Source organism: Cervus elaphus, chromosome 15, assembly GCF_910594005.1.
Source record: "Cervus elaphus chromosome 15, mCerEla1.1, whole genome shotgun sequence".
Classification (NCBI taxonomy): domain Eukaryota; kingdom Metazoa; phylum Chordata; class Mammalia; order Artiodactyla; family Cervidae; genus Cervus; species Cervus elaphus.
In genome coordinates this window covers 80,535,867-80,563,847 of record NC_057829.1, presented here as the reverse complement: position 1 = coordinate 80,563,847, position 27,981 = coordinate 80,535,867, and positions in this window count along the sequence as shown.

Here is a 27,981-nt window from a genome sequence, read left to right as displayed (position 1 = left end):
GGAAATATTTGGAAACTCATTTTAGCACACTATTTTTTTTTTTTTTACCCAAATTATAAAAATTTGGCTGGCTACTTTTGGAACTAAAATTCTTTTCAAACTTCACAGGTCTTCAGTACTCTTGGGCCACATTTTACTCTCCCAAAACATGAAATATGCTTACTTATGTCAACAAAACTTCTTTGAACACTTAGCATGTGCAAAGAATTAGACTGGGATTTACAAGTGCCAATTTTAAAATTATATTAAGAACAAAGAGCTATTTGACCAAATAAGTGAGAGTTCTAAATGTACCTAGACATTTAAGGATAGGACCACTCTAACAATGCTGCTGAGTACATGACTTCCATAGAAGTCACCGTTTCTGCTTTTGCCTGCAAAGGAATAAAGCAAGAATCACTATATTTAACAATATGGTCACCAGATCACATCAGAAGTTTAAACTAAAGAACAATGTATACTAAACACAGAAAAAAATTATATATTATATTTGCAAAATAAAGTATGAAAATCAAAACAGAAATAATTGGAAAAATTACTTATTTCCTATTGGAAATAACTGAATTCATTTCAAAAGAGACCATATGAAGTGGCAGAGAGCACAGCTCTGAAGTCAGACACCTAGGTTTGAAACCTGGTTCTGTCCCTGACCAGAGAGACTGAGGACATGTTACTTCTCTTTGGGCTTGGTTGCCTAGTCATGTCCGACTCTGCGATCCTTTGGACTATAGCCCTCCAGGCTCCTCTGTCCATGGGATTTTTCAGGAGAGAATATTGGAGAGGGTTGCCATTTCCTTTTCTAGGGGATCTAACCCCTGTCTCTTGCAACTCCTGCAATACATGCATATTCTTTACCTCAATTTCCTCATCTGTGAAATGGAGATAGGATGACTTGCTTCATAGAAGTGCTGTGAAAAGCAGTGCTGAGGATTAGGCTTAGGGAATATCCAGTACACAGTATTCCCCTCTCCCACAGTAAGTGCTCAATAAGTACTGTCCATCTCTGAAAATAATCGGTCACATAGTTGACTTCATCAAAAGAAGCATCAGGTCACTATTTGTGTTTAGATTTTTAAATGGCATCTCTCCTTTTGTGTTCTGTTTTATTCTATTAGTTAAGGCATATTGTTGCCAACTAGAAATATGTGTTTCACTGTTAATTTGTTTCATTTATATATTCATTTCAGACATTAACAGAAGTGAAAATATCTTCACAGACTTACTATGCATATATCACAATGGAGATTCCTCTGAGCTCTTTGCACTGGGAAACACACTCATCTAAATGCTAGATCTAAAACACCCCAACATAGCTCCCGTCCTCTGACACCTTTCACCTTTTACCACCCCGCCCCCACCACCAAAAAAAAGAATCAGCCTGCATCGTTGTTCACTGTAATCCTTGGCAGGGAGAGTTTATTTTCTTGGAGGAAAATAAGATCTTTCCTTCTCATAGTTTGAATTTGATGGAAGATAGTCCAAATGTTCAACACAATAGATTGAGCTCTTTTTTTCTGATAGAACCTACATTCCCAAGTGTGAGCTAATCCATACTTTCCCATGGTGCTTGGACAGAAATAAAATGGATAAGTCAACAAATCTCATTTCAACCCATTCATTATAACTACCCTTTTATGAAAATGCATGCAGAAGTTCTTCCAAAGGAAAACCCCAGCGGGCTTGAGGTATAGCTCCATCCATTCCCTTTCATAATTGGTACTAGGAAGAAATAGTAGCTTGTTTGTGTTTAAGGGCAGAGCTTAAGGGAGAAATAAGTGCACTGGGGTAATAACATAACAGGATTTTTTTTTTAATTTACCCCAGGGCCTTGCTCTGGATAAGGGAAAAATAAATTTCTGGCTGTCTTCATTCTATCACAAAAGTTGATGCACTGGCCAAAAACTCCGCCTAAGAATACAAACAGAAACAAATTATAGGAAAAAATAAAAATGCAAAGCATCTGTTAATGTTTTGCTTTGCTAAGGGTGTAGAATCTTTTGCGTAGGAAAATACCCTAATAAGCTTTCTTGGATGATGAAAAGTTTGAAAGGAGATAGTTGATATAAAAGGCCCAAATTATATTAGATAATAAGGTTGTAAACAACAAACACTATGACTAGAAGATGTTCCTAAGCAGTAGATAGGTAAGAAGCTTGTGTCTGTGTGTGTGTGTGTGTGTGAGGTTCCTCTGATCTGAAAAAAGTGGGAGTAGGCACAGGCAACATGGCCGCCTGTTAAGCAGATCTTGAGAAGGAAGATGATCAATAAGACATCCACAGTGACAGGTTAGCAAAGGGTCTTATAAGAAAAAGCAATAACTACTGTTTAATTTTAAGCAATTTCTTTTTGGGCACAAGATTGTTGTCTTCTCTAATATTATCAACCTTCTATGACTGTCACACAGCAACCCTGAGTTTGTGGTGCTTTGGAGAATAAATTTGAGGAGATATTGACCACACAGGAGATAAAGGAGATGGAGAGAAGATAGTAATAGGGGGCAAGATGGGAAGTCAGTGGGAGCAGGAATCTGGAGTGGAAATTTAGGAGAGAGTGTGTACATGGTACATGTGACAAATACATTCTGGATGGATGAACGTATGAGTGAATGGACCTCTGGAAATACTGAGGTAGGAATGCTTGACTTCTAAGAGTCTAAAGTATTACAGGTATTTTGAATCGCTGTATTTGGATGTTGTTGTTGTTCAATTGATCAGCCTACTCTTTGCAACCCCATGGACTGCAGCATAGTAGGCTTCCCAGTCATTCACCATCTCCTGGAGCTTGTTCAACTCATTTCCATTGAGTCGGTGATGCCATCCAACCATCTCATCCTCTGTCGTTCCCTTCTCCTCCTGCCTTCAATCTTTCCCAGCATGTATTTCAGTACTAATTTTTAAAATGCTCTCAGAAGCATGTAGGAATTGGGGACATCTTCCCTGGTAGCTCAGAAGGTAAAGAATCTGCCTGTATTACAAGAGATCTGTGTTCGATCCCTGGACTGGAAAGATACCCTAGAGAAGGGAATGACTACCCACTCCAGTATTCTTGCCTGGGGAATTCCATGGACAGAGGAGACTGGTGGGCTACAGTCCATGTGGTTGCAAAGAGTCACACATGACTGAGTGACTAACATAACAAACAATAAGTGGTTAAGACTAGATATTGGAAGATCAATGTGAAGAAGATGCCTAAAGGTTGAGGATAAGAAAGATGAGAAGTTGAGGATGTCAGTTCTAGAGAACTGTGTTTTGCACGTCTACAATTTGCTTATGTTTCTGGGAGGGAGATAAGGGAAAATTTCCTTAACTAGTTCTTGAAACTCTCCATTACATTTGAAGTGGAGAGGCCCAGTGCTATCTGTGAGAACAAACACTCAATGACATTTTGTTTCTCTCAAACAAAAAAAAAGATATTATGACAAAAAATGGTATCATGTGACACCTAGCATGAGGTAGACAGTAGTCATAAGACCTCATAGCCTCAAACTCTTGGAACTTGGGCTGTGTGTCTGTTTATAAGTGTATTCCACTAGACCATCCAATGGAAAAGAATAGGGGAAAACAGCTGATTTGGGAGTCCAGATTCTTGATGATGGCAGAATGTGTGAAGCTGTCATTTTTGTTCTCTGTCCTGGAACTGTGGCATTTGGCCAAACTCAGACCAATGGCTCAAGAAAAGAATGGCATTGCATTCCCTGGTGAAATGAACATGATCTTCCCAAACTAGCACACATTGTGTTCTCCACTAAAAAGTCCTCAAGATAAAACATCCAAAGGGTACAATGAATTAATATCAGACAGCATTTATTATTAAATTCTTACACTTGAGCAATACATTTGACTATTTCTACTTAGCGAAACATTTTACCTTCTAGAATAGCCCCATTTCAGGTGGAGTCCATCCAAAGCAGAAGCTCAGGAAAGAAACAAGACTTCCTTTAGCTCTGTGGTTAATTGTACACTGAGGGTAATTTTGTCCAATAGGGGTCATTTGGCAATGGCTCGGTGGTAAAGAATCTGCCTGCTAAGCAGGAGACCTGGGTTCGATCCCTGGGTCAGGAAGATGCCCTCAAGGAGGAAATGGCAACCCACTCCAGCATTCTCACCTGGAGAATCCCATGGACAGAGGAGCCTGGTGGGCTACAGTCCACAGCATCACAAAGATTTGGACGTGACTGAACACAGCAGCACACGGCACATGCCCACATCTACCCCACTTCAGATCGGTTTCTTACTGTGTACATATAACAGAGTACATTAGGGGATTTCTTTTTTAAAAAATTTAAAAATCATTGGTTTAAGAAATTCACATTGCCAAAGTGAAAACCAAGGACACTGATGTGAATTAAGTCAACATGGTGTAGAGGGAGCTATATTACACAGGCAGACAGGAAGCCCACATTCTCACTTAACTCTGCTCTTGACAAGCCGATAACTCTTCTCTTACACAGCGTATTTCATCCCCTTGGTCTCGGTCTCTTCACCTGCAAAAGGCAGTGATTATTCTAAATTTTCTCAGAGGTAGCTCTCAGCTCTAAGAAGCTATTATGTAATTAGATGATAATACTGGTGAAATAAACAGGCAGGGAAAGGGTTTGATTACACAGGCAAGAATAAATAAAATCCTAGGAGTCCTTTTTTAAGAAAATGTACACTTCAAGTTTGAATCCATGTACTAGATTGACATATACAGAGTTAAGGCTCTCTAGTGTTCTGAGTGGAAACAGTGTCAGACTTCATTTTTTGGGGGCTCCAAAATCACTGCGGATGGTGACTACAGCCATGAAATTAAAAGATGCTTGCTCCTTGGAAGGAAAGTTATGGCCAACCTAGATAGCATATTAAAAAGCAGAGACATTACTTTGACAACAAAGGTCCATCTAGTCAAGGTTATGGTTTTTCCAGTGGTCATGTATGGATGTGAGAGTTGGACTGTGAAGAAAGCCGAGAGCCGAAAAATTGATGCTTTTGAACTGTGGTGTTGGAGAAGACTCTTGAGAGTCCCTTAGACTGCAAGGAAATCCAACCAGTCCATCCTAAAGGAGATCAGTACTGGGTGTTCCTTGGAAGGACTGATGCTGAAGCTGAAACTCCAATACTTTGGCCACCTGATGCGAAGAGTTGACTCATTGGAAAAGACCCTGATGCTGGGAGGGATTGGGGGCAGGAGGAAAAGGGGACAACAGAGGATGAGATGGCTGGATGGCATCACCGACTCAATGGGCATGAGTTTGAGTAAACTCCGGAAGTTGGTGATGGACAGGGAGGCCTGGCGTGCTGCAATTCATGGGGTCACAAAGAGTCGGACACGACTGAGGGACTGAACTGAACTGACTGAACTGAAGTGTTCTGAGTTCAAGGTCTGAGTAGTGTCCTTGGATCTCTCCTTGATCTCACCAGATACACAAATTAGGAAGAATTCACTGCTCCCAAGGTCAAATGTAAACACTGAATATATTGCAGTGGAAGATATTTATTAATAAAGAGAACCCTGCATTTAACCAACAAAGCATGTGGTTTCATCAAGGTATCCAGCCAAGCACCAGAAGCTCAACAGTTTTCTTCACTGGTGATCTGGTCTACCCAGGAGGAGCCACAACTGAACAGCAGGGAGGGGAGCTTTATTCTCCCTTCCCTTTCCCCTGACAGGTGGCAGGGCCTTTTTAAGTCACATCATGTCATTTGCAACTGCACTGCTTTCAGCTCATCTTGAGCAGGTTTCCGACAATAAGAAATACAAATTAGAAATACATTCGTCCATTCAGACAACAAACATTTACTGAACACCTGCTCTGTGCCCCATGGTGAGGCGCTCTCTTGTTCCTAGTGCCACCTTTAAAGACGAAGACGGTTTTAAAACGGTGGCCATGGGTCCATCCTGTAACCTGCGTAGTCCAGAAGTATTCCATTATCTGGAACCACAAGTTACTGAGCCTTAGCATTGCCATTTTCCCAGCATTTCCCCTTTCTGTGTTTTATAACTCCATGAAGTCACGTCTCCCCTAGGCTGTTGGAACAGTTCAGCTAAGCCTGAAACCTACCAAGAAAGGAGAAATGAGAAAAAAGTAGAGGGGCCGGGGAAGTTAATGGTGCCACCCCCATGGGTCCAACAGGTTCTGAGATATCCTTGCAAGCTTGATTAGTGAGGCATGCCTCACCGGGGACAGACATGCCGGGACGTCCAGTTTCTCCAAAGGACCCGCCAGGCCAAACTTCCTGGAGAAAAACCCCATTATCCATAAAACACATTTTGAGTCACACCAAAGTGCACAGTGACCCTTAGCTTTCCTCTTCTGAACAAATTGTTTAAAGACCAAGATGTGTTGGGGAGATACCAGGCACTGGAGAATTAGCCGCAGGTGCTATTTATAGAGCCACTGGGCTCTGCTGAGATCGCTCTGCCCAGGGAAAGCCATTAATCTCCTCCAGCAAAAGAAAAAAAGCAGTAATAAACTTAATAATGATTTAGAGTAAAGAGAGGGGGAGAACACACTGAGGCTAATACTAAGGTGGAGCTAAGCCAAGAGATTAGCTTCTCCTTGTGGAAAACAACATGTGCGTGCACACACACACGCAGACACACATGCATGCACACACATGCAAGAACATTAAAAAATGCAGGCCAGCCTTGTTCCCTCCCACCTCCCTAAACCCACCGCTGCAGTTCAGCCTCTGAAAAGAAGCAGTTAAATGGCTTTTCTGTTTTTGAGGCTGACAGACATGTGTCTCCAAATCTCACCTTGCTACGCAAAATACTCTCCAGATATGCAGCTCTTAAAACAGAAAAGTGAAGGCATTGGAGGTTTATTGAACCCTACCGTGTCCAATAAATAGAACAGAATTAATTCCTATTACCTTTATCAATAAAAAAAAGCCAAGACGTATTTTTAAACATTTCTATTTTAGTATTGTTAAACTCACACTCCAGTGTGAAGACGCAGCACTGAAGACCTTTTTCTCAAGAAGCTTGAGAAAAAAGTTTCTGGTTTTGTACTTAAAAGAGATCTTGGCCAGGTGTATATATATATATATATATATATGAAGGTTAAAGCTCCTAGTCTGTAAAGGAGTAATTCGTCAATAAAAGAGAGATTCTTTTTCATAAAGTTCTCATAATGGGAAAACATAAATTACGATGAGTAAGATACAGAAAGAAATAACTTTATTTTCCAGTAAAGATGCATAAAAATAAGTATGCTTCCAAAGGAAGTGACTGTCCTCATTTGCGTCTTTAACGTTCTCAGAGAGTGCCAGTTAGCGGGAAGTATTTTCTTTGCAAACAATTCTGCCTTTTTAAATGGTAAGTATCCTTTATTCCTGGACACCAACCAGAGACAATGGAAAGAAAGAGAGACCTGGGCATCCAGGCAGAAAACAGGCCTTGTAACGCAGCCAAAATGAATTGAGAATTCTTGTGCAATACAATGTTAAGGCAGGAGTGTTGAGTCGAAATGTGTAATGAACTCCAAGTGGCTGCCTTTCAGATCTCAAGAGCTGAAACTGACTTGACGCCGGGACCTTGCTTCTCTTGCTCAAGTATTCAAGTGGCTCGGCACCGGAGAATAACAATGAGAAAGGCACAAAGACCTCCACTTCAGCGTGGTGTTCACGGATGGAGAAGGGCCAAACGTGCAGGGGCAACAGACCCCCCAGACACTTTGTGGGTAATAATTGTTCCAATTTGGTATCGCCTAGGGGAAAAATTATCAGGGATGGGTGGCCACTGAGTAAGTTCATGTCACTTTGGGGGAAGCTCTTGGAATGCACAAACACTAGATCCTTTTCATTAATATCGCATAGGAAGGGGAAGAGCACATTCCAGGGCTTTGTTAAGTAAAACGTCTCTTATGAGATAAGAGATTGTCACTGAACAAGTGCATGTCACTTTGGGGGAAGCTCTTGGGATGCAAAAATTAATAACATTAATATCTTAATAAGTTAATGACTTTTAACATATTTAATTAACTAATAATTAATGACTCATTAATATCACATAGGAAGGGGAAGAGTATATTCCAGGGCTTTGTTAAGTAAAACATATCTTATGAGACATGAGATTGTCATTATGTTGACTAAATTGTTAGTGATGTGAAGAACATCATCTCCTAATTTATTTATGTTAGTGCCTATTGTCACAAAGACTGTGCTTCATGACAAATCTGCAATGTAGGCATGGCAGTATTATCATCATTGTTCTGCAATAGGAAACTATAGCATGGAGAAATGACTGCTCCATGTAAATGGGATGGTAGCACCTGGGTCTCCTGGTCTCTGTTTGGCTGACCATAATGCCATAGCAACTATAACATGGAGCCCAAAATCTGTAAAAGTTTCCAAGTGCAGCTATGGTGTCACTGGTCAACTGGCTGGAACACGGTCCTAATAAATCAAAGGCAATAATAAAAGTAGACTGAACTATAAAAAGGAACATCTAGTCTTGCTCCATTTCATGGCCACAAGCCATATCCATGACTTCATTCAGCTACTTCATAAATATGCACCCAAGGATCAAAAGTATTTGAAATAAGGCAAGAAGGCAGATGGGGCTTCCCAGGTGGCTCAGTAATGAAGAATCCACCTACCAGTGCAGGAGACGCAGGAGACACGGACGCCCCCCTGGAGGAGAGCATGGCAACCTGCTCCAGTATTCTTGTCTGGAACATCCCATGGATAGAAGAGTCTGGCAGGCTAGAGTACATAGGGTCACAAAGATTTGGGCACGAATGAGGGACAAGCACACACACAAGAGGGTAGATAGACCAGCAGAGGCTTCTTATTACAAACAGGGAAAAGAAAAAAAAAACAACAAGATAATTTTGAATTAACTGTATGTTAATGATGAATTTTCATGATAAAAGACATTTTATTATTATAACATTATAGGAATATAACTAACTTGTTGCCAGTATGGGAGAACAGAATACCATACCACTAATGTAGCCCCCAGACTTTATACTTCACACATTCTCCAAATTACAATTACTTTGGTATTTTGCACTTATCACAACACACGGGATGGAATCCAGATAAGGCAGAATTGCCTTTGTTCCTATTTAAAGCGATACAGCACTTTCTCCTTATAAATGTCCATGGTACCACTGGTTTTCCATTTGATTTTTCTCTGACAGTTCCTTTATTTACTGTGTAATGCCCAATGCTGCTAATTTGCATTCTCCCTTCCTTTGAAAATGCCCTTTAAAATTGTTGCTGACTAAATAGAAACAGTCCAGAAATGAGTGAATGAAGGCTAAGAAGCATTCCCATTTTCACTTCCTCTAATACAAGATGATCTGTTTCGGAACAAAATTTCCAAGGCTCTTAATGGACTGTACCCAGCTTCCAGCATGTGAGCTTTGTTTTGTTGGCTCCTTTATCATATGAGCAATATGTATTTTCATCTCCTCAGGTTTTTATGAAGCAGGATTCTATCAGAGGGAGAGAAGAGTAGGGAGAGTTGAAATAGTGACATACTCTGGAAATGAGAATTATATGAAACTAGAAATATAGTTTCTAGTTTCTAGAAAATAGAATTTTTCTATTCTAGAAAATAGAATATCCCTATTCTAGAAAATCCCAATAATGGGTCAAATTGGAGCGTAATGTATGAAACTCGGAGAGCCCATTTTCAAATGTCTATATCTTCTTGGATCACAGAACTAGTTAGTCCTCAGCCCTAATTTTCTTTTTAGGGCAGTGAAATGAGTCTGTATTATATTATGATGGATACATGCTATTATACATTTTCCAAATCCATAGAATGCCCAACACTAAGACTGAGCCCTGACAAAGACTGTGGACTTTAGTTAGCAATAAAATATCAACATTGGCTTCTTAGTTATAATAAATATATCACACTAATGCAAGATGTTTATGATGGGGAAACTCTGTGTGTGTTGGGGGGATATGGGAACTTGACTACCTCTGTATATTATGTTAACAAGATTTTATAATATCTAATAAATAATGTTTTGCATCAAAATTTTCTCATTTATTTTTCAGTGGTTCCACCATTGATTACAAGAAAAGTTGCTTTGATGATTTGTTCTTCTGATAGTCACTTCTTAGATATTGGTGGGTCACTAGGCCACACATTAATATGTTACTATTCACAGAATAGGAATTATACTAAGAGGAATTCCACTTGAAGGAAAAAAGACAATCTGAGTTTCTTGTTAAAAGAATAGCCAAAACCAATGACATTTAACCTCTCTGTGTTTAATCTCACAGTTTTTGCCATTTCCACATATACATTTCAACATTTCTTCTATGTGAAAATAAGCAAAAACAGCAAAATTACACTGGGCCATCCAACATTGTAGTTAAGATTTGTTCCACAGAAAGGTTTTGTTAAAAGACCGGTGAATAATACTATAAAACAAATTCCTCTGCTGAAGATAGCCTGTTTTTCTTAAAATAGGGGGAAATTCATAGCTGACTTTTAAATGCTGGTCTCTGGGTTGTCACTGAGACTGACCGTATAAAGATGAGCACCCCTTACAGAAGGGTGGCCATGTTCAACAGACCATAGGAGGCTACTGGTCCACCCACCCCCATGGAGGCTGAGATTGCAGTGAGGAAGCCAAGTCCTTGATGCAATGCGGCTGCTGAGAAGGTAAGAAGCAGTTCTTCGGGCACAGAAGTGTCCCCCTTTGCTTTCTCAGGCACAGTCCCAACCGGAAGAACAGGACTGGTGGCACCCAGCCTGACAACACGGGCATTCTTTACTATTTGTCCCTGAGGCTGCAGTCCATGGGGTTGCAAAGAGTTGGCCACGACTGAGCGACTAAACTGAACTAAAGGGGGTGAGTGCCTACTTGGAAAGTTGATTAATCAGTAATTCAACAAGATCAAAATCACAAAATTAAAAGGCAGAGTTCAATCATATCCCTTAACAAAAGGAATGTCCTAATTGCTACATGCCCAAGGCAGGATATGGAGAGAGTGTGGAAGTGCAGAAGGCACTAATCCGATGGAGGTGATTAGCAAACCATTTTATCCCAGCTGCCTAAAGTCTCCTACCCCAATCCTCCCCCAAATTGCAGTTCACCAAATTTTCCCTCCTACTGCCAAGTAAGGCTGCCATGCCAGAGAACTGCTAGGATTTATTTTCCTAAGAATTGTTGGAGAGACATATCAGAATTCACACACTACATCCCAGGAGATGTATTCATTTATAATTTGGCAGCAGTCTCAGGTCTCACTTGACACTCACTAGTGGCAGATTCATGAAGGTGGGACTGCTCCTATCAGTGGTACCCAGTTCAGAGGAAGCAAAGAGTGATAACACTCGTCCAGTCTCCAGCCGGAATTTCCAGATGGCCATCCTACACAATGTGATCACCAAGACAGCTCTGACATCTGATCCTCGAGGAAAGGGTGCACGCATCCTGGTCAGGACTCTTAACTGCAGGGTGTCATTGGCACCTACATGGGGGTCACTTCTCTTCCTGCCTCATGTTCTGGAAGCTTCATCCTCAGGCCAGAATATGTTCAGAAGCAATTTAGGGCACTGCTCTGCTCCTAAGAAGCTTTCAAAGGGGCTGGATTCTAAACCTTCCTTGGGATGTATTTATTTCCAGCTTAAAGAAGATTCATGATTCTGTGAGTTAAGAGGTTACCACAACTACTGTGAACTTGGTGAATCAGGTAGAATGTTTACCTGGGCTTTCTATACACTGCTCTGAACAATATCAAGTCTCTCGTACACATCCTTAAACACTTTTATTATAGCTTTCCCAGTGATGTCATGTAAGACATTTTAAAAAACCTTGTGTCCCACAACTAGCTTCTATTGGGACAAACCAGATGTTTGACGACTTCTGTCCCTCTGCAGGTGTTTTGAATGAGAAACCAGAGTTAATACTAAACCTTAACTAAGTAAAGCCTACAAGATATTACTGGATAACCCTATACCCATTAAGTGGAAGTGAAAGTATTAGTCGCTCTGTTGTGTCCAACTCTTTGCAACCCCACAGACTGTAGCCTCCCAGGCTCCTTTGTCCATGGGGATTCTCCAGGTAAGAATACTGAAGTGGGTTGCCATTTCCTTCTCCAGGGGGTCTTCCCGACCCAGGGATCAAACCCAGGTCTCCCACATTGCAGGCTGATTCTTTACCTCTGAGCCACCAGGGAGGCCACACCCATTAAAGAGCGCCATATATTTTTTCCCCCATCATAAAGATGTTACTGACTCCAACTTTTTTCTTAAGCAAGTTTATATGATCATTTTTAATTTCCAGGAAATGAAGAAAACTCCAATTATATTCTGATGAATGTTACTGTTACTGCTTCCTGATGAGGAAACCAAGGACCTTGCTGTTGAAGGAAAAACAGCCCATTCCTGGCAGAACTGGGTAAAGTCACATGAAAACCAGTGGTTTGCTTGTTAAAACCCAGCTACATATGAATCTATCTTCACTGTGACAAGACCAGAGCTCAGCATTCAATCAACCCATCCTCAAGGGAAGGGATTGGTGGCATTTCAGTGTAATCATCATGGAAAAACTGCAGTTGTACAAGGTAAAGCTATGGTTTTTCCAGTAGTGACGTGCAGATGTGAGAGTTGGACCAGAAAGAAGGCTGAGTGCCAAAGAATTGATGCTTTTGAATTGTGGTGCTGAAGAAGACTCTTGAGAGTCCCTTGGACAGCAAGGAGATCAAACTAGTCAATCCTAAAGAAAATCAATTCTGAATATTCATTGGAAGGACTGGTGCTAAGGCTCCAATACTTTGACCACCTGATGTGAAGAGTCGACTCACTGGAAAAGACGCTGATGCTGGGAAAGATTGAAGGCAAAAGAAGGGGGACAGTAAAGGATGAGACAGATAGCATCACTGACTCAATGTGCATGGGTTTGAGCTAACTCTGGGAGATAGTGGAGGACAGAGGAGCCTGATGTGCTGAAGCCCATGGGGTTACAAAGAGTTGGACACAAACTAGCAACTGAACAACAAGAACAGGGCAAACTCTGCCACAGAAGTATTTTCCTCAGTTGGATTTTTTAAAGCTGGGGTTTTTCATCTTTACTTTTTTAACTTTCAGTGTCTCTTGGAATTAAGTGACTTTTGTAATCTGATGATGGGAGATGATTAAAAAATTCGGGATTAGTAGATCTTAAAAGTTCTCATCACAAGAAAAAAATTTATAACCAAGTGTGGTGGTGGATGTTAACTAAACTTCTTGTGGTCATCACCTCACAATATATGCCTATACCAAATCATTATGTTGTACTCCTAAAACTAATACAAAATTATACATGATAATAAAAAATCTCAGTAATAAAGAATCAGGAATAAAGAGGTCCAAAATTTGCAGTCATCTAATTTAAAAAAAAATTATATATGTGTATAAATGACCAAGTCAGTAATAGGAGTGTTCCTTATTTATCTTTAAAGAAAAAAGCTTTATATCTTACTAGTAGTTGAAATATAAACACAGATAAATACACTTAGCACTGGGTCTGGCACATTTAGGTGCTTGGGAAATAGATTTTTTTAGGAATCTCAGCCAATCTGGGGTATGGAATCTTTGTAAGCCTGTATGGTATTTAACAGGAATGTCAAAAGCGTAGCTCTTATGCTCTGCAAAGAACTATAGTGGCTCTGGCTGATGTCCCCTCCCTCCAAATTTTATACCATGCTCTTCTTTCAACCCTACCCAACAAGTCTGCTAGATGCTATTTATAAATTTGCCTAAGACAAATATAATATTTAAGAAAACCGAGCAATAACCTATATTAAATACACTATTAGATAGACTAAAGAATAACAATATAAAACTGAAAGCCATGTTGCATAAGAGAAAAATCACAAAACTTCTATTGACTTTAGAGCTGGGTTAAAAGCTGCTCTTAAAGCTCCACTCTGCCCAGCCTACATTTCCCAATCACTTTGGGTTTCACAGATGTTTCATGATCACTGGCCTTTCAGGGCACTTGGCGTGTCTGTGGGAGCCATGCAGACCCACAGCAATGATTCACCAGAAAGGAGGGGTAAGGTTCTTCTGGTCAGAGTTTTGCTCAAAATGGAAAATCCCTTGAGATCCATTGATTGGCTATTTTTAAATTATTGAGTTAGTTGCTTATGCAGCGCCTAAAGCAGAAGGAAAGTCCTCAGTGCCCAAATATATTAAGACTGAATTTCATAGGGAAAAAAAGAAGAAAAAAATTATTGCTTTTATTTGTCTGTCGTCCGTCGACAAATCTGCGGCATGCACTGATGGTAGGTTTCACTTTGCAGTCCTGTTGCTCAGGTATAATCGCTTATGTCTTTAAAGGGAAATACCTGTCAGTAAAAACCTAAGGAGATCACCATCATAGCTACTCAAAGAGGATTCTAGGGGCGTCTCTTCAGATGACCCTCCTTCAAACACTCATCTTTTATTGACATCTGAGCATTCTCTCAGCACCAAGAGTAGCTCCTTGAATTGAAAGGCTGTAACTGTTTTTGTGACAGAACAATTGATTTTTCTTTCTGATATGACTTTGCATATCATACTGAGTTTCACAACCCACCTACATCAATACAAAGTGGTTTTTAAAGAGCTCAGATAGGAGTCATGTGTGGGCCATGTATGTATATAAATAGATGTAACAGATCTTTTTTATTCCTACCATGACAAAGAATAAGAAGCATAGCATAATAAAGTTAACTTCTTTATTTGATGAAAAATTTTCCTACTTTACACCATGTGATGCTGTACTTTCCAGGCAGAAAGCACCAGTCACTTTCAGCCCCCCTGGAAGAGTGGGCACTAGTATGGGGATTTCCCATTTGATTTCTTTAAACACCGTATTGTGGAAATTATGATTCCATTTTTTAACTAAGGAAGAACCTCGTTCTCCGAATGCTCTCCTGTCCATCGTTCCGAGCTAGGTAGCCTGAATACAGTTTGAGACTGGAAAGAGGCCGCCCAAGGTGCTTATTAGGGAACTTTCCTGGCGGACCACTGAAAAATATCCTAAAGTGTGACTCATCACGTCTGCATCAAGTTATGAAAAAAGTAAGGCTTGTTAACCTGCTGTTTGGAAACCAGAGCACTTTTATCAGTTCATATAATTGCTAACCCCTTATTCACTGCTCAGCACTGCAGAGTTCTTTACCTCCTAAGATCCCACTAATTGCTGACAGATTTGATTTCTCCCTGACAGCAGGAGTCCTGTTTCTGGCCTTTACATCAAGTAATTGCTTTATTTTTCTCCCTCTGCTCTAAAAAACGGAATTCCCTTCTCCCCTGCTTGAACCCCTTTAATGGCTTCTTTCTCTGTTATTAAATCCTTGCCATTTAAATCACATTTAGCGATGTTTTGAATAACTGATTCCAATTACTCCAGCTCTTACCAAGAAGCAGCTGAAAACGCAAGTCATTACTTGCCCACAGACAAGCGGCTTTACCTTGCAGCCAAGTCTCTGGTGAACTGTATTGTGTTTCTTCTCAGTACGGGGCAATTTAGACGCACAGGAGGCTGATGCTCAGCAAATAGACAGCCGCCGGAGCGCTCCTCCACTATCATCTGTGTATAATAGATATTAGACTTTATATTTATTTTATAAATAGCCCAATTCCTTAAAGAAATCATTCCTTCCTTCCCATAGAGGCCGAGGTGGGCCACTTGGAACAGCAGAGATGCGCAGCTGACCGCTCCGTGACCCACCGTGAGGCTGCTCTTCAAAGGTTTGGTGCAACCCGTGGTGGGGTCCACACTCAACAGTGACCCGGCCACGACAACGCCACGCCCAGGCCTCATCTGTGACAGATTCAGCTTCGACAGTCCCCAGTTAGTTCTCCCTCGATGTTGCAGAGTTGTCTTTTTATTTTTAATCTCTGCCATCTTGTCTTCCCCTTCTCCCCTTGCTTTTGGGGAGCAGTACTCCCCAGTCGAGTACTGCTGTCCTATTTATGTTTTTATTTACTTGGCATGCACTTGGCACTGTGTTTTTATTTATTGATCAAATTCACGGCATGACCATATTTCTATTATCATCCCATCATTTCAGGCTTTGGGTAGATCCTGTTTCTCAATCACATTGGATGAGAGATGATCAGAAATTTTACTCTGTTGCTTGAGGTATAAATCTAATATGATTTTAGCCTCATGCATGGTTTTGGCCTCACTTACATTGTATATTTTCTGGTCCTGTTTGTCCTAATAAAACATGATTTTGTTGGGCACAACGTTTCATGCAGGAAAACCTTTGTTACACAAGGGATTTAGGAGGTATGGCATAATTTATATGTGTTTGGTGTTCTTATTTTAAACATTGAATAACCAATTAATTGTATAAACATATGTATAACGTGTTGGGTTTAAACGGTTCACCACGTAATCTTGACACAGCCTGGTCATCATGGCTCTTGGGCGTATCTAACTTAATGAACAGATAAATGTGAAAACAGACTCATACTTTAAATTTGATTAACTAACTGGATGTCTCTGCTGTGACTGGGGCTAAGGAAGGTTATCACTAATTTCAAACTTGAGATTGTTAGATAAATTAACAGGTTTCTCAATTTTATTTACTACATCTAGATATGAAAAGAGTTTTGTGTGGGCAGCTGTGTTTAAAGCCTTAATCAATATCATCACCATAAAAATAAATAATTTGTTTGGAAGTTAATTAATTCTGTTTTGTATTGTACTAGACTCTTCTCTACTTTGCTGAGGGTCCGACAGAACTATAGAAGTCATCCACTACCAGATAGAGGAAGCACTTTTCTTGCTGAAAATTATGGACATTTTGGTTTTCATCTTTTTATTAAAGTAGGCGATTTAAGTAGGTAACTTAACTTGAAATCAATTATTCTATTTGACCCTCATCGAAACAGTGACAAAAACACAAGTGTCCGAAAGAATTTAAACGAGGTGTCAAGAGGGTTTCAAAGTCCTCATGGGCAAGAGGGCAGAGGCACATTGATAAGCAGCAAATTCATTTGGGATTTTGTCTTTCCTGTTTTTAAACATTGCCTTTTAAATGATTTATGCTTCATATTTGTGAAAAGTGCTACCTTGGATGGCCCAGAGACTCAGGTCTTCTATTTTATGTGAAAAAGGAAGCCAGGGTAGGGGCACCACGCGTTCTAGAGACTGTATTATTCATGTGCTTCAAATCTAAGGCCATTACCTCATTTCCCTCATTCAGCCCCAGAACCCGGGTGGTGCTAATCCATCCTTAGAGAGCAAAACCTTTTTATGATTCTAGGACTGAGTACATATCAGGAGAAATGGTCCAGCCTTCCCCGGCATCTGTTATAAATAGGTAGCCCTCCATTTTGGCCCAGCTCTCACCGCCTATCAACTCTTTGTGCAGAAATCCATTTGCAGAGGGGCTTCCAAAGCCTCAGCGCTTCTCTTACAAAGGTTCCTAGAGGAGCTCTCTGGTGGCAGACAGTGTACTGTAGGGGTCGTCAGGACAGGGCAGCTTTTGAGCCTTAAGGGCCAAGGTCATCAGGTCAAGCATGTGTGGGGGCAGGGACGAGTCTGCTTAGAGTCATTTAGTGGCGGGCTTCCTGGTGGCTCAGACTGTGAAGAATCTACCTGCAATGCAGGAGACCCAGCTTAGATCCCTGGGTCAGGAAGATCCCCTGGAGAAGGCAATGGCACCCTGCTCCAGGATCTTTCATCATGGGTGCACAAGCTCAGTAGTTGCTGTACACCAATTTAGTTGCCTCTCAGTGTGTGGGATCTCAGTTTCCCAATCAGGGATCAAACTCACGTCTCCTGCATTACCAGGTGGAGTCTTAACCACTGGGCCACCCCGGAAGTCCCTGGGCAAACTCCATGTTTGAAATCAATGTTGGAACTCATCAGGAAAATACTTCTTTATCCAATACTAGGTATTTTTTTTTACTAGAATTTAAAAAGAGAACAGACAATAAAACACAGCATGTATTATTATTTATTAATAATAATGATAACTTCTTAATATTATATATTAGTGTTATTGAGCAAACTCCCGGAGATAGTGAAAGACAGAGGAGACTGGTATGCTACACAGTCCATGGGGTCGCAAAGAATCAGAACTGACTCAGTGACTGAACAACAACATTGATGTTATAGTTTGTATACTATGTTAAGATATGTATGGCTAAGTCCCTTCATTGTTCTCCTGAAACTACCACAACGGTTGTTAATTGGCTATGAAAGTGAAAGTGTTAGTCACTCAGTTGTGTCCGACTCTTTGCAACCCATGGACTGTAGCCTGCCAGGCTCCTCTGTCCATGGAATTCTCCAGGCAAGAATACTGGAGTGGGTTGCCATTTCCTCCTCCAGAGGATCTTCCTGACCCAGGGATTGAACCTGTGTCTCTTATGTCTCCTGCATTGGAGGCAGGCTCTTTACCACTAGCACCACCTGGGAAGCCCTATACCCCAACACAAAATAAAAAGTTTAAAATTTGAAAAAATAATATATATATGTGTGTGTGTGTGTATACATATACCATGTTAAGTATTTATATATTATAAATATATAAATGTGTATAAATGTTATATATGTGACATTATATATAATATGATAGTATATGTAATATAATGTTGTTAATAATGATAATATGAATACAGCATCAATACTGACCAAAATAATTGGGTTCCTGAGAGTCTGTAAGTTCTTTATACCTGGTAAAACTATAATGAAATTTATTTAGAGCATTTCATTTAACAGATCACATCTGTGCCCTTAATGAATAGTAATTAAAACTCACAGCAGCACTCCCATTAGGTGACAAAGGGTTATTATACATACTTTCTAAGACAGATAGACTTTAGACCATGGAGTCTGGCCTTTTATGTGGATGTCAGCATTCAGGAGGAAACTGAGACTTAATTCTAAATCTTCCATTTCTGGAGGACTAGGTACCCTTTTGGAAATAACCGTTAAGCCTGAGAATCAGAATTCTGACTTGACCCCTTGCCACTGTAGCATGGAGTGGCGGGAAAGCGCTGTGGCAGGCTCTAGTCCTGGCTCTTTAGCTAAGGGTGGTGGGATTGCCCTCGCTTGAGACATCCATCCTCAGTTTCTCATCTGCAGAATGAGAGGTTGCACTGTATCTTGGTCAAACTCATGTTTAACTATAGCAAGCGCTGAATTTCTCTCTGCCCTAATATTCCTGGCAACAGCTATTGTAGCCAGCAACATTCCCTGTAGAACCCAAGCCACCTCTTTTTGAGCATGGACGCTGTCTATTCAGGAATGTACAAACAGTCCCTGAGCACCCTACTCCTCCCCCTCAGGGTTTCAGCTGCTTCTTGTTAGTGGGCTATTGCCTCTTCCTCCCCCCTTAACTTGCCTGGTCTGTGGCCCCTGACTGCCTGGATGATGAGTCCTCAGTTTCCTTCTCTTATGTCTTCTGGATCCAATCTGCTGTCCCTGAGCACAAGCACCCACTATTTCTGGTGCATTTCTTAGCTATGGTGAGACTTCATGGGTCTAAATTCTTTTATCTTTTGGGTCCTTTCCTTAGCTTCCTTGGTCCCTGACAGTTCCTACAGGCTGTTGCTATTCCCTAATGTGCCAATGATACCCGTCAGTAAGATAGGTTTTATTTTGGTTCACCCAGAAACCAACTCTGAAACAGGGACACAGATGCAAGTAGTTTATTTGGGAGGTGAAGGAAACATGGATAGGAAAGTAGGGTAAAAAGGCAGAGAGGTGGTTGTTGTTGTGTTGTGTTAGTTGCCCAGTCATGTCCAACTTTGCCATCACAGTGGGTTGCCATTCCCTCCTCCAGGGATCAAGCAAGTTACTACGGTCAATAAGTGGACCTTCCCCACAGGGAACTCTGGGAACCAAAGTGGAATATGAGTTCAAAGAGGTACTGAGCCCTGAGAGAGAGCTGGGGTATTTATACACCAACTGCCATTATCATTCAGATGAAAGGAAGGCTTTAATTCTTGGGCACTTCCTGCCTACCCATGCTTAGCAGAGTTGGTTCTGCTCACCAGAAAAGGCCCTCAGGTAGATAAGTACCAGGCTTGGAAGTTGGGAGACAAGGAGAGCGCAGCCAATGTTAAGACTGGAAGCAATGTGTGCAGGTGCCCTCAGCCCATCAGGGTTTGAATACAGCCACCGAAATTCCATCACTTTAAGGATTTAACCATCCCATTAAGAGTGCTCAGTGATGAAACCATGTCAGTCAGACTTTAGCAGCAGCCTCTATCCCAGCTTGGGTTCTTCTGTGCCCATCCTTTCCTTCTTCCTGGCACCTCACTACTTCAGCTACTGTCCCTTCTTACAACCTTCTTCTAGCTTCTGACTCAACACTTCTTTTCTCAACACATGACCAGTTTTTGTCTTACAGTTGAGTTTTCTGCTCCTCAGATCTGCTATATTGCTACTGTTTCTGCTTGTTCTCTCTACTAAACTGTTCTATGTAAAGTCCAGTGGTTTAGATTTCCAACATTTTCCCCTACTTTCCCTGACTTTGGCCTCAGAAGGTCAAAAATAAGGTATAAGTAATCAAGTAACACTTCATATTTTTAAGGCACTTTACAGTTTATCGGGCTTCCCAGGTAGCACTAGTGGTAAAGAAACTGCCTGCTAATGTGGGTAGATGTAAGAAATACAGGTTCAATCCCCAGGTTGGGAAGATCCCCTGGAGGAGGACACAGCAACCCGCCCCAGTATTCTTGCCTGGAGAATCTCATGGACAGAGGAAACTGACAGGCTAAGGTCCAGTTTATAAAGAATTTAATGGCAACTTATTGGGAGAGCATGAAGGTTAGAGTTGAAAGCATTCAACTTGCATCTTGGTTCTCATACTTACTAACTCTGTGATAATGGCAAGTCATCCCCTATTATTAGGTGTCAGTTTCCTTGTCTGGAAAATAGGACTAATAATGTCAATATCTGTCGTCCTTACATCACCAGAGGTATTGCAAGGTTGAGTAGGGCAGTGAGTCCCGGACAACCATCACAGGTTTCATCTACATTTTGGTGACCTGATTTTTCAAGACTTTACTATCTGATTTTCACGCTATACTGTTTTGACAGCAGTCTTGTGGGAAAGTGAGCAAGGTAATGTTTTCTTTGTTTTGAGAGTAAAGAAACAGAGACTCTCTTCTAACTCTAATGCCAGCATCTATCATTCTCAGATGCATGCAAAGAATTATTGTAGCTTTGAATCACATCCCATCTAAAATATATTTGTAATGTTACATTCTTCAAGAGAAAAGCAAATACGTGACATTCTTTGAATAAGTAGAGTCACAAATCTGAGGTCCTGGAACAACTGAAAGAGTATGAGACTTGGATCCTTAGAAAAAGTTTTGCTTTCTCTCTTAAAATTCGCCTCAGAGTTAACTGGATCAGTCATTTGTGATTCTAAAATGTACAAATCCAATTGGGCTAAGAAACCAAGGACTATGTACTTATCTGTTATTGCTTCTTTAAAAAAAAATTCTCCCCAATGACTTTTAATTTCCTAGATAGGGGCAGCCGGCCTTTTGAAGAAACTCATTTATTTCATCGTCACTCTGAGTTCCTAATGTAAACGTCTTTAGGGGCTGATTTAGAAGAACTAGGACAAGACATTTCCACTGTTGCCTGAGGCCAATTTGCATCTCTTAGAGATGAAGAGGCAGAGGGTAAACATAAGCTGAAGCTCATCATGACTTATATACCATGGAATCTTTTTATATATCATTTCACACAGATCCATTTTTAAAAGTTGAATTATGTGATTTTTTAAAGTCAAATATCTGCAAAGGAAATTGGACTGACCCGACTCTGCCTCCGAGGTTTCAGGTTAAAGGATGTTGTGAAATTTGAAGCAATTTTGTTTTCCATGCACATATTCTTTTTTAGGAAGAAAATCTTTCTTTGCTCCACATTCCTTTTTGTGCCCACAGAAATGCTTGATTTGGTTTGGTATGAGTCAAAGAAACTGTTCTCATCACAGTGGAGCAAAGGAAAAAAGAGCTTTTCAGTCAAGTTATGGGTTCTGGAAAAATCTGTATAAAAGCATTCTATGTAACTGTAGTTGTTGGCCACTCTTTTGTGAGTTATCTGTAGAATAGTTATTTTCTCCTGTGCCCAACAGGAAAATAATGGAGCATGAGAAAATTCAGCCCATTAAAGTGCAAGGAGTATAGAAAAGTGCTTATAGCACTCCTTTTTTTTTTTTTCTCCATCATATGAATGTTCTTGCACATGTGTGGAGAATTCTTTCTCTTCTGTCTTTCCATGCTTCCCTCAAGACTGTGCCCTGTCAGTCCAGCAGGTTTAAGAGATGGACTGCAAGATGGGAATCATATCCAATGTCTGATTTCCTGGGATGATGTGCCATATGTATTAAATCTCACCTACTACCAGTATTAAGGCTTCCCCAGTAGCGCTGGTGGTAAAGAATACACCTGCCAATGCAGGAGACACAAGGGACATGGGTTTGATCCCTGGGTTGGGAAGATCCCCTGGAGTAGAAAATGACAACCCACTCCAGTATTCTTGTCTGGAAAATTCTATGGGCAAAGGAGCCTATCAGGCTACAGTCCAAGGGACCGCAGTCAGACACGACTGAGCACATACATCCATACTAGTGTTATGATTTGGTTAACATGGTTTATATACATAATTATCATCCTTAAATCACAGTACTTAAAGATGGATATTTAACAAAAAAAGAAGTTAAAATGAGCCTAAGATAGAAATTAGACAATTATTGGGACTTCCCTGGTGGTCCAGTGGTTAAGACTCCACACTTCCACTACAGGGGACATGAGTTCAATCTCTAGCCATAGAACTAAGGTCTCACATGCTGTGTGAGTGTGGCCAAAAAAATAAAGAAACTAAACAACCATTTCTTCTATTACAGAAAGATTCTCAGCAAATCAGACGGTAAATAATCTGCCTGCAATGTGGGAGATCCAGGTTTGATCCCTGGATGGAGAAGATCCCCTGCAGAAGGAAATTGCTACCCACTCCAGTATTCTTGCCTGGAGAAGCCCATGGACAGAGGAGGACAGTGGGCTACAGTCCATGGGATCACAAAGAGTTGGACACAATGGAGCAACTAACACTTTCTCAGCAAATGAAAAAATAAAACACCATCATGATCAGAGACGAATGAGACTGAGACCTCAAAGAATCCTCTTAGAGACTGTTAAACTCAGTCATCCTGTATTATAATTTGGAGACGCTAGAATAACTTCTTTGATGTACTAGGACACAACTAATGCCAACTCAGAAGCTCTTTAAAATATCTAGTGTATCTTCTCCAGGGGGTCTTCCCGACCCAGGGATCGAACCCAAGTCTCCTGTATTGCAGGCAGGTTCTTTACTATCTGAGCTACCAGGAAAGCCCTGTGTATCGTGCAATAAGATATTAAAACTAGAGCAAGAACAGGCCTGATAAATCAAAGGAGGTTGGACCTCTGTGGAGGAGCTCTCATGGTTTCAATGGTGGTGGTCTTGGTGGGTGAATGGAGTCTCTTGAGTTTTAGGAAATGACACAGGGAAAAAATATCTTAGGATATCAGGTCCAGGAGGAAACTGTGGATCCCACCCTGACTGCCCATCTGCCTTTAAGTTAGACTACACCAAATCTTATAAAAATTCCATGAAGCTTATACATTGCAACTTAGTAGCATTGTTGTATGAAAAAGAAGTAATCCATTTGTTTTCCCTTCTGAAAAACCTACCTCAACCTTAAGAAATTAGTTCACACCTCTCAAATTGCTGTTGATTCTCAGATAAAATACTGCACAGAAGTGCTGAGCATCATTGCTCACAATGCTTCTCCCCTTTCAAAATCAGCTTTGGAAACACTTAAGTTTTGGATGGTTTGTCATTCTGGTTTTAGATCTTGCATGACTTAAAAACACTAACCAACAAGTAAATGTCAAAAGATGAAAAAAATCTACCACATTCTGTTTTTCATAAAAATGTAGATTTAATAAATTTCTAAAGGAGAACAGAATGGGCACATTAAAACACTGCCAAAGTTATAAACTTTGACAGTCCCACATACTGAGATGAACAGGAAAATGTATTTCACAAGAAATAAAATACATTTTTCGTCCTCTGGATTTGTTGAAGAAGAAGAAAAGCACATCTGTCTCAAATTTCTTTGAAGGAACTGAAGGCATTCAGTTTTCTTGAGTGAATAGACTTACTCTTTTTGCTGGGTTACCTTAGAGGACTTTTAAAAAATAATTTCAAACCTATAATCAAATACAATCAAGCAGACAAATTGAACAATCTTTATTTCAATTAACATCTGGAAGCTGGAAATAAAAATTCCCTAGATATAGGAAGAAGATCAATATGAGTAATTAAATATTTGTAGGGTTGCTCACCACAGGGTTGTATAAAATAATTATAACGCTTTGTGGTATTATTGTATCATTTTTTTCTCCTAAATTTTTTATTCTCTTGATAAATGTTACTGTTTAATCTTCCTAAGTGTAAGCAGTTAACATTCTTCCCTAGAATGTTAAACTCCTGTAGAATGGACATATTTTATGCTTTTTGGGATGTGCGTGTATGCTGAGTAACTTCAGTCGTGTCCGACTCTTTTTGACCCTATGGCCTGTAGCCCGCCAGGCTCCTCTGACCGTGGGACTCTTCAGGCAAGAATACTGGAGTGAGTTGCCATGCCCTCCTCCAGGGGATCTTCCCCACCCAGGGATCGAACCCATGTCTTTTACATCTCCTGCATTGGCAGGTGGAATTCTTTACCACTAGCACCACCTGGGAAGACCCCAAAATGTGACAGTCATGGCCACTTCATAGGTCTTGTGGAAGTCATGTGAATTAATGTTTATAGCTACACAAACATACAGTCTGTGTTTTATTTAGTTTAGTTAGATTATGGCAGCATGAAGAAGTGGGTTACACTGTGGTGGACTCCAGAGCAATACTCTCTGGGTTCAAATCTTAGCTCTGCTTTTCACTGTTTCTTTAATTTTTGGTAAGGTTTGTAATCTGCCTGTCCATCAGTTTCATCACCTGGAAAATGGGGATAATAATAGTGTCTGCCTCGTCTAGTTGTTGTGAGAATTAAATGAGCTAATACACGTTAAGTGCTTCATGTCTGACAGTAGTAAACATGCTGGAAGTTGTTGCCGCTTCTCCTATTGTTGCTTCTGTTGTGGTCCACATTACTGCTCTGTTGTCATCTGTGTTATTATTCCATTCTAACTGGCCTCTCTGGGAACAAACTGCTGGAACCTCAGTGGCCAAGGAAGGTTACAGACAAGGATGTCTGAAAGCAAATTTCAGGGCTCACATTTTCTGGATTTCTAAGTAGGAGGGGTGATGAATAGGACTAGGTTACCACGTCTCAAAGGGACGGGACAAGGAGGACCATGACTGAAACCAAGAAATGCAGGCGAGTGTAGTGGAAAGCCCAGTCTGAAGATACTTCCTCTCCCACCCCATGCCCCAGTGTCGCTTTGTGTCTGGGCCTTGAGACTGCAGTCATGGGGTGTCCCAGGCACCTAAGGGCAAGGCACTGGGAGAAGACACAATCCATCACTTCACCTCCTTTTGAAGGATTTTAAAGCATAAGCCAGAAAAATATTACAAGATAGAAACATTGATAACATTTAAAAACAATTCTCCAAAATGGTAAGAAAGTCTCAATTTGATGTTCAGATAATTAACAGTCTTTGTAGGTATAAATGACATATTAGGATGTCAAAGGACCAATTCAAACAACCCCTCCAGCTAAGTACCCACTCTGGTTCACCAGAAGACCTTATTATTTAATCTAACAGTGCCCAATCCAAGAGAGGGTCTTCACAACATATAAATAAAGAACTGAATCTGTGTCTGCATTGATAATTCAGTATACGTTGTAGGAAAAAGTCAAATCTCAAATCATAGAAGACACCATTAAAATAAATCAGCATTTTGGCTCTATGAAGACAAAAGCTCTCAAGTGTTGATTTCTAACTAGTTGTTTTGTTCCTGCATAAACTTAACTGTAGACACTTTTATTGTTCTTATTTTCTCCTTTTAGGAGAAAAATCCTTCAAATGTTAGCGGCATTGCAAAGTTTTATTTTTATTTTACTTTTCTTTTGAGAAAGAGAGTTACGGGAAGATTTCCTACAGATCTTGTCTCTTTAATATCCGCCTGTTTCAGAAAAGTTCAGGCCGCTTATTTAAAAATGCAGATTTCTGGAACTCACACTATGAATGAGTCAGCGTCTTTGACCTATGGGGAAAATGGGAAAGGTACATAAAAAGAGAGGGTAAGAAATATCTTTCAGAAAAATTAATAATATGTAGAGTGCCTCTCATTCACAAAACTAGAAAAACAGTCTTAGCTGAAATGTATTACAGAGTTTCTGATAAAACTATCTCCAAGGCTAGTTCCAAAACCTAACTCTATATCTTTTTTATTTGTTATATATTTTTGTTTGATTATACAAGTTCTGTTTTTCATAAAATATAGATTTCATTATTTCTAAAGAAGAGCATAGTTTTATGGTAAACTGCATTTTTAGGGAGGATTAATTAGTACATAAATCAAGAAATGTAAGCCTAGAAAAAATACAAAAAGTATGAGTGGAAAAATGTTTGCTGGAGAGAGGATTTTTCTCCCTTTTTAATATATATGCTTTACATAACAGGAAATCCTCTAGTTTATTTTTAGAAGGATGTTACATACATGCCTAAAGAAATAAGCATAATCTGTTCTTTCATGAGAATACAGATAAGGCCTACTGAAATTCCTAAATACTACATTTTCTGGAAAGTTCCCAGCAATCATAGAGATAGCCTAGTATGAACAAAACTGACACCATCAGAGAACATAGATACCTAGATGTTTAAATTCATAATCACCATACACTCTATTACTTGAATTTTCTAAACAGTAGACTGTGTCTGTGTGCTAAGTCATGTCTGACTCTTTGCCAGCCTTTGGACCATAACTCACCCGGTTTCTCTGCCCATGGGCTTCTCCAAGCAAGAATACTGGGGTGGGTTGCCCTGCCATCCTCCAGGGGACCTTGCCAACTCAGGGATCAAATCCACGTCTCTTACATCTCCTGCATTGGCAGACAGGTTCTTACCTCTAGTGTCACCTGGGCAGCGTCAAAGATAGACTATTCTTGAATTAAGATGTCCCTTCTCTTCTCCCACTTAACTTTTTGTCCATAATGCATGGCTTGTGGAATCCCTATTTCCCCAACCTGGGATTGAACCTGGGTCCTAAGCAGTGAAAGCGTGGAGTCCTAACCACTGAGCTGCCAGCAATCCCCTCTTCTAATTTTGATAATTAAGTTCAATCTGATGATTATCCAAGGAAAATGATATCTGTGAACCCAGGAACTCCCTCTAGCTTTTGGGCACCTATCCTAATAGTCTTTCTGTCTCTCTGTTTGGTTTACATCTGAGCTTTGAGGACAGCCTCTCTCCCTCTCCTTCCTTTATAATCCCTCAGTCTTTAAACACTTAGCAATTCTCTGTTGAGAGAAATTGAGCTTGGTTACAATCAGAATTATTGATGTGCTTTTGATATGGCCAAAATGGATGTAAATACACTTTATGTGTGCAAAGAAGATGAAACACTTAGATGGTGCAGTTAAGTAGAAACGGCAGGGTGTCATCATGTTTGATAACTGAGCCGTGTTAACCATCATTCAGTCAGTTCAGTCGCTCAGTCGTGTCTGACTCTTTGCGACCCCATGAACCACAGCACGCCAGGCCTCCCTATCCATTACCAACTCCCAGAGTCCACCCAAACCCATGTCCATCGAGTCAGTGATGCCTTCCAACCATCCCATCCTCTACTGTCCCCTTCTCCTCCTGCCCTCAATCTTTCCCAGCATCAGGGTCTTTTCAAATGAGTCAGCTCTTTGCAACAAGTGGCCAAAGTATTAGAGTTTCAGCTTCAACATCAATCCTTCCAATGAACACCCAGGACTGATCTCCTTTAGGATGGACTGGCTGGATCTCCTTATAGTCCAAGGGACTCTCAAGAGTCTTCTCCAACACCACAGTTCAAAAGCATCCATTTTTCAGCCCTCAGCTTTCCTT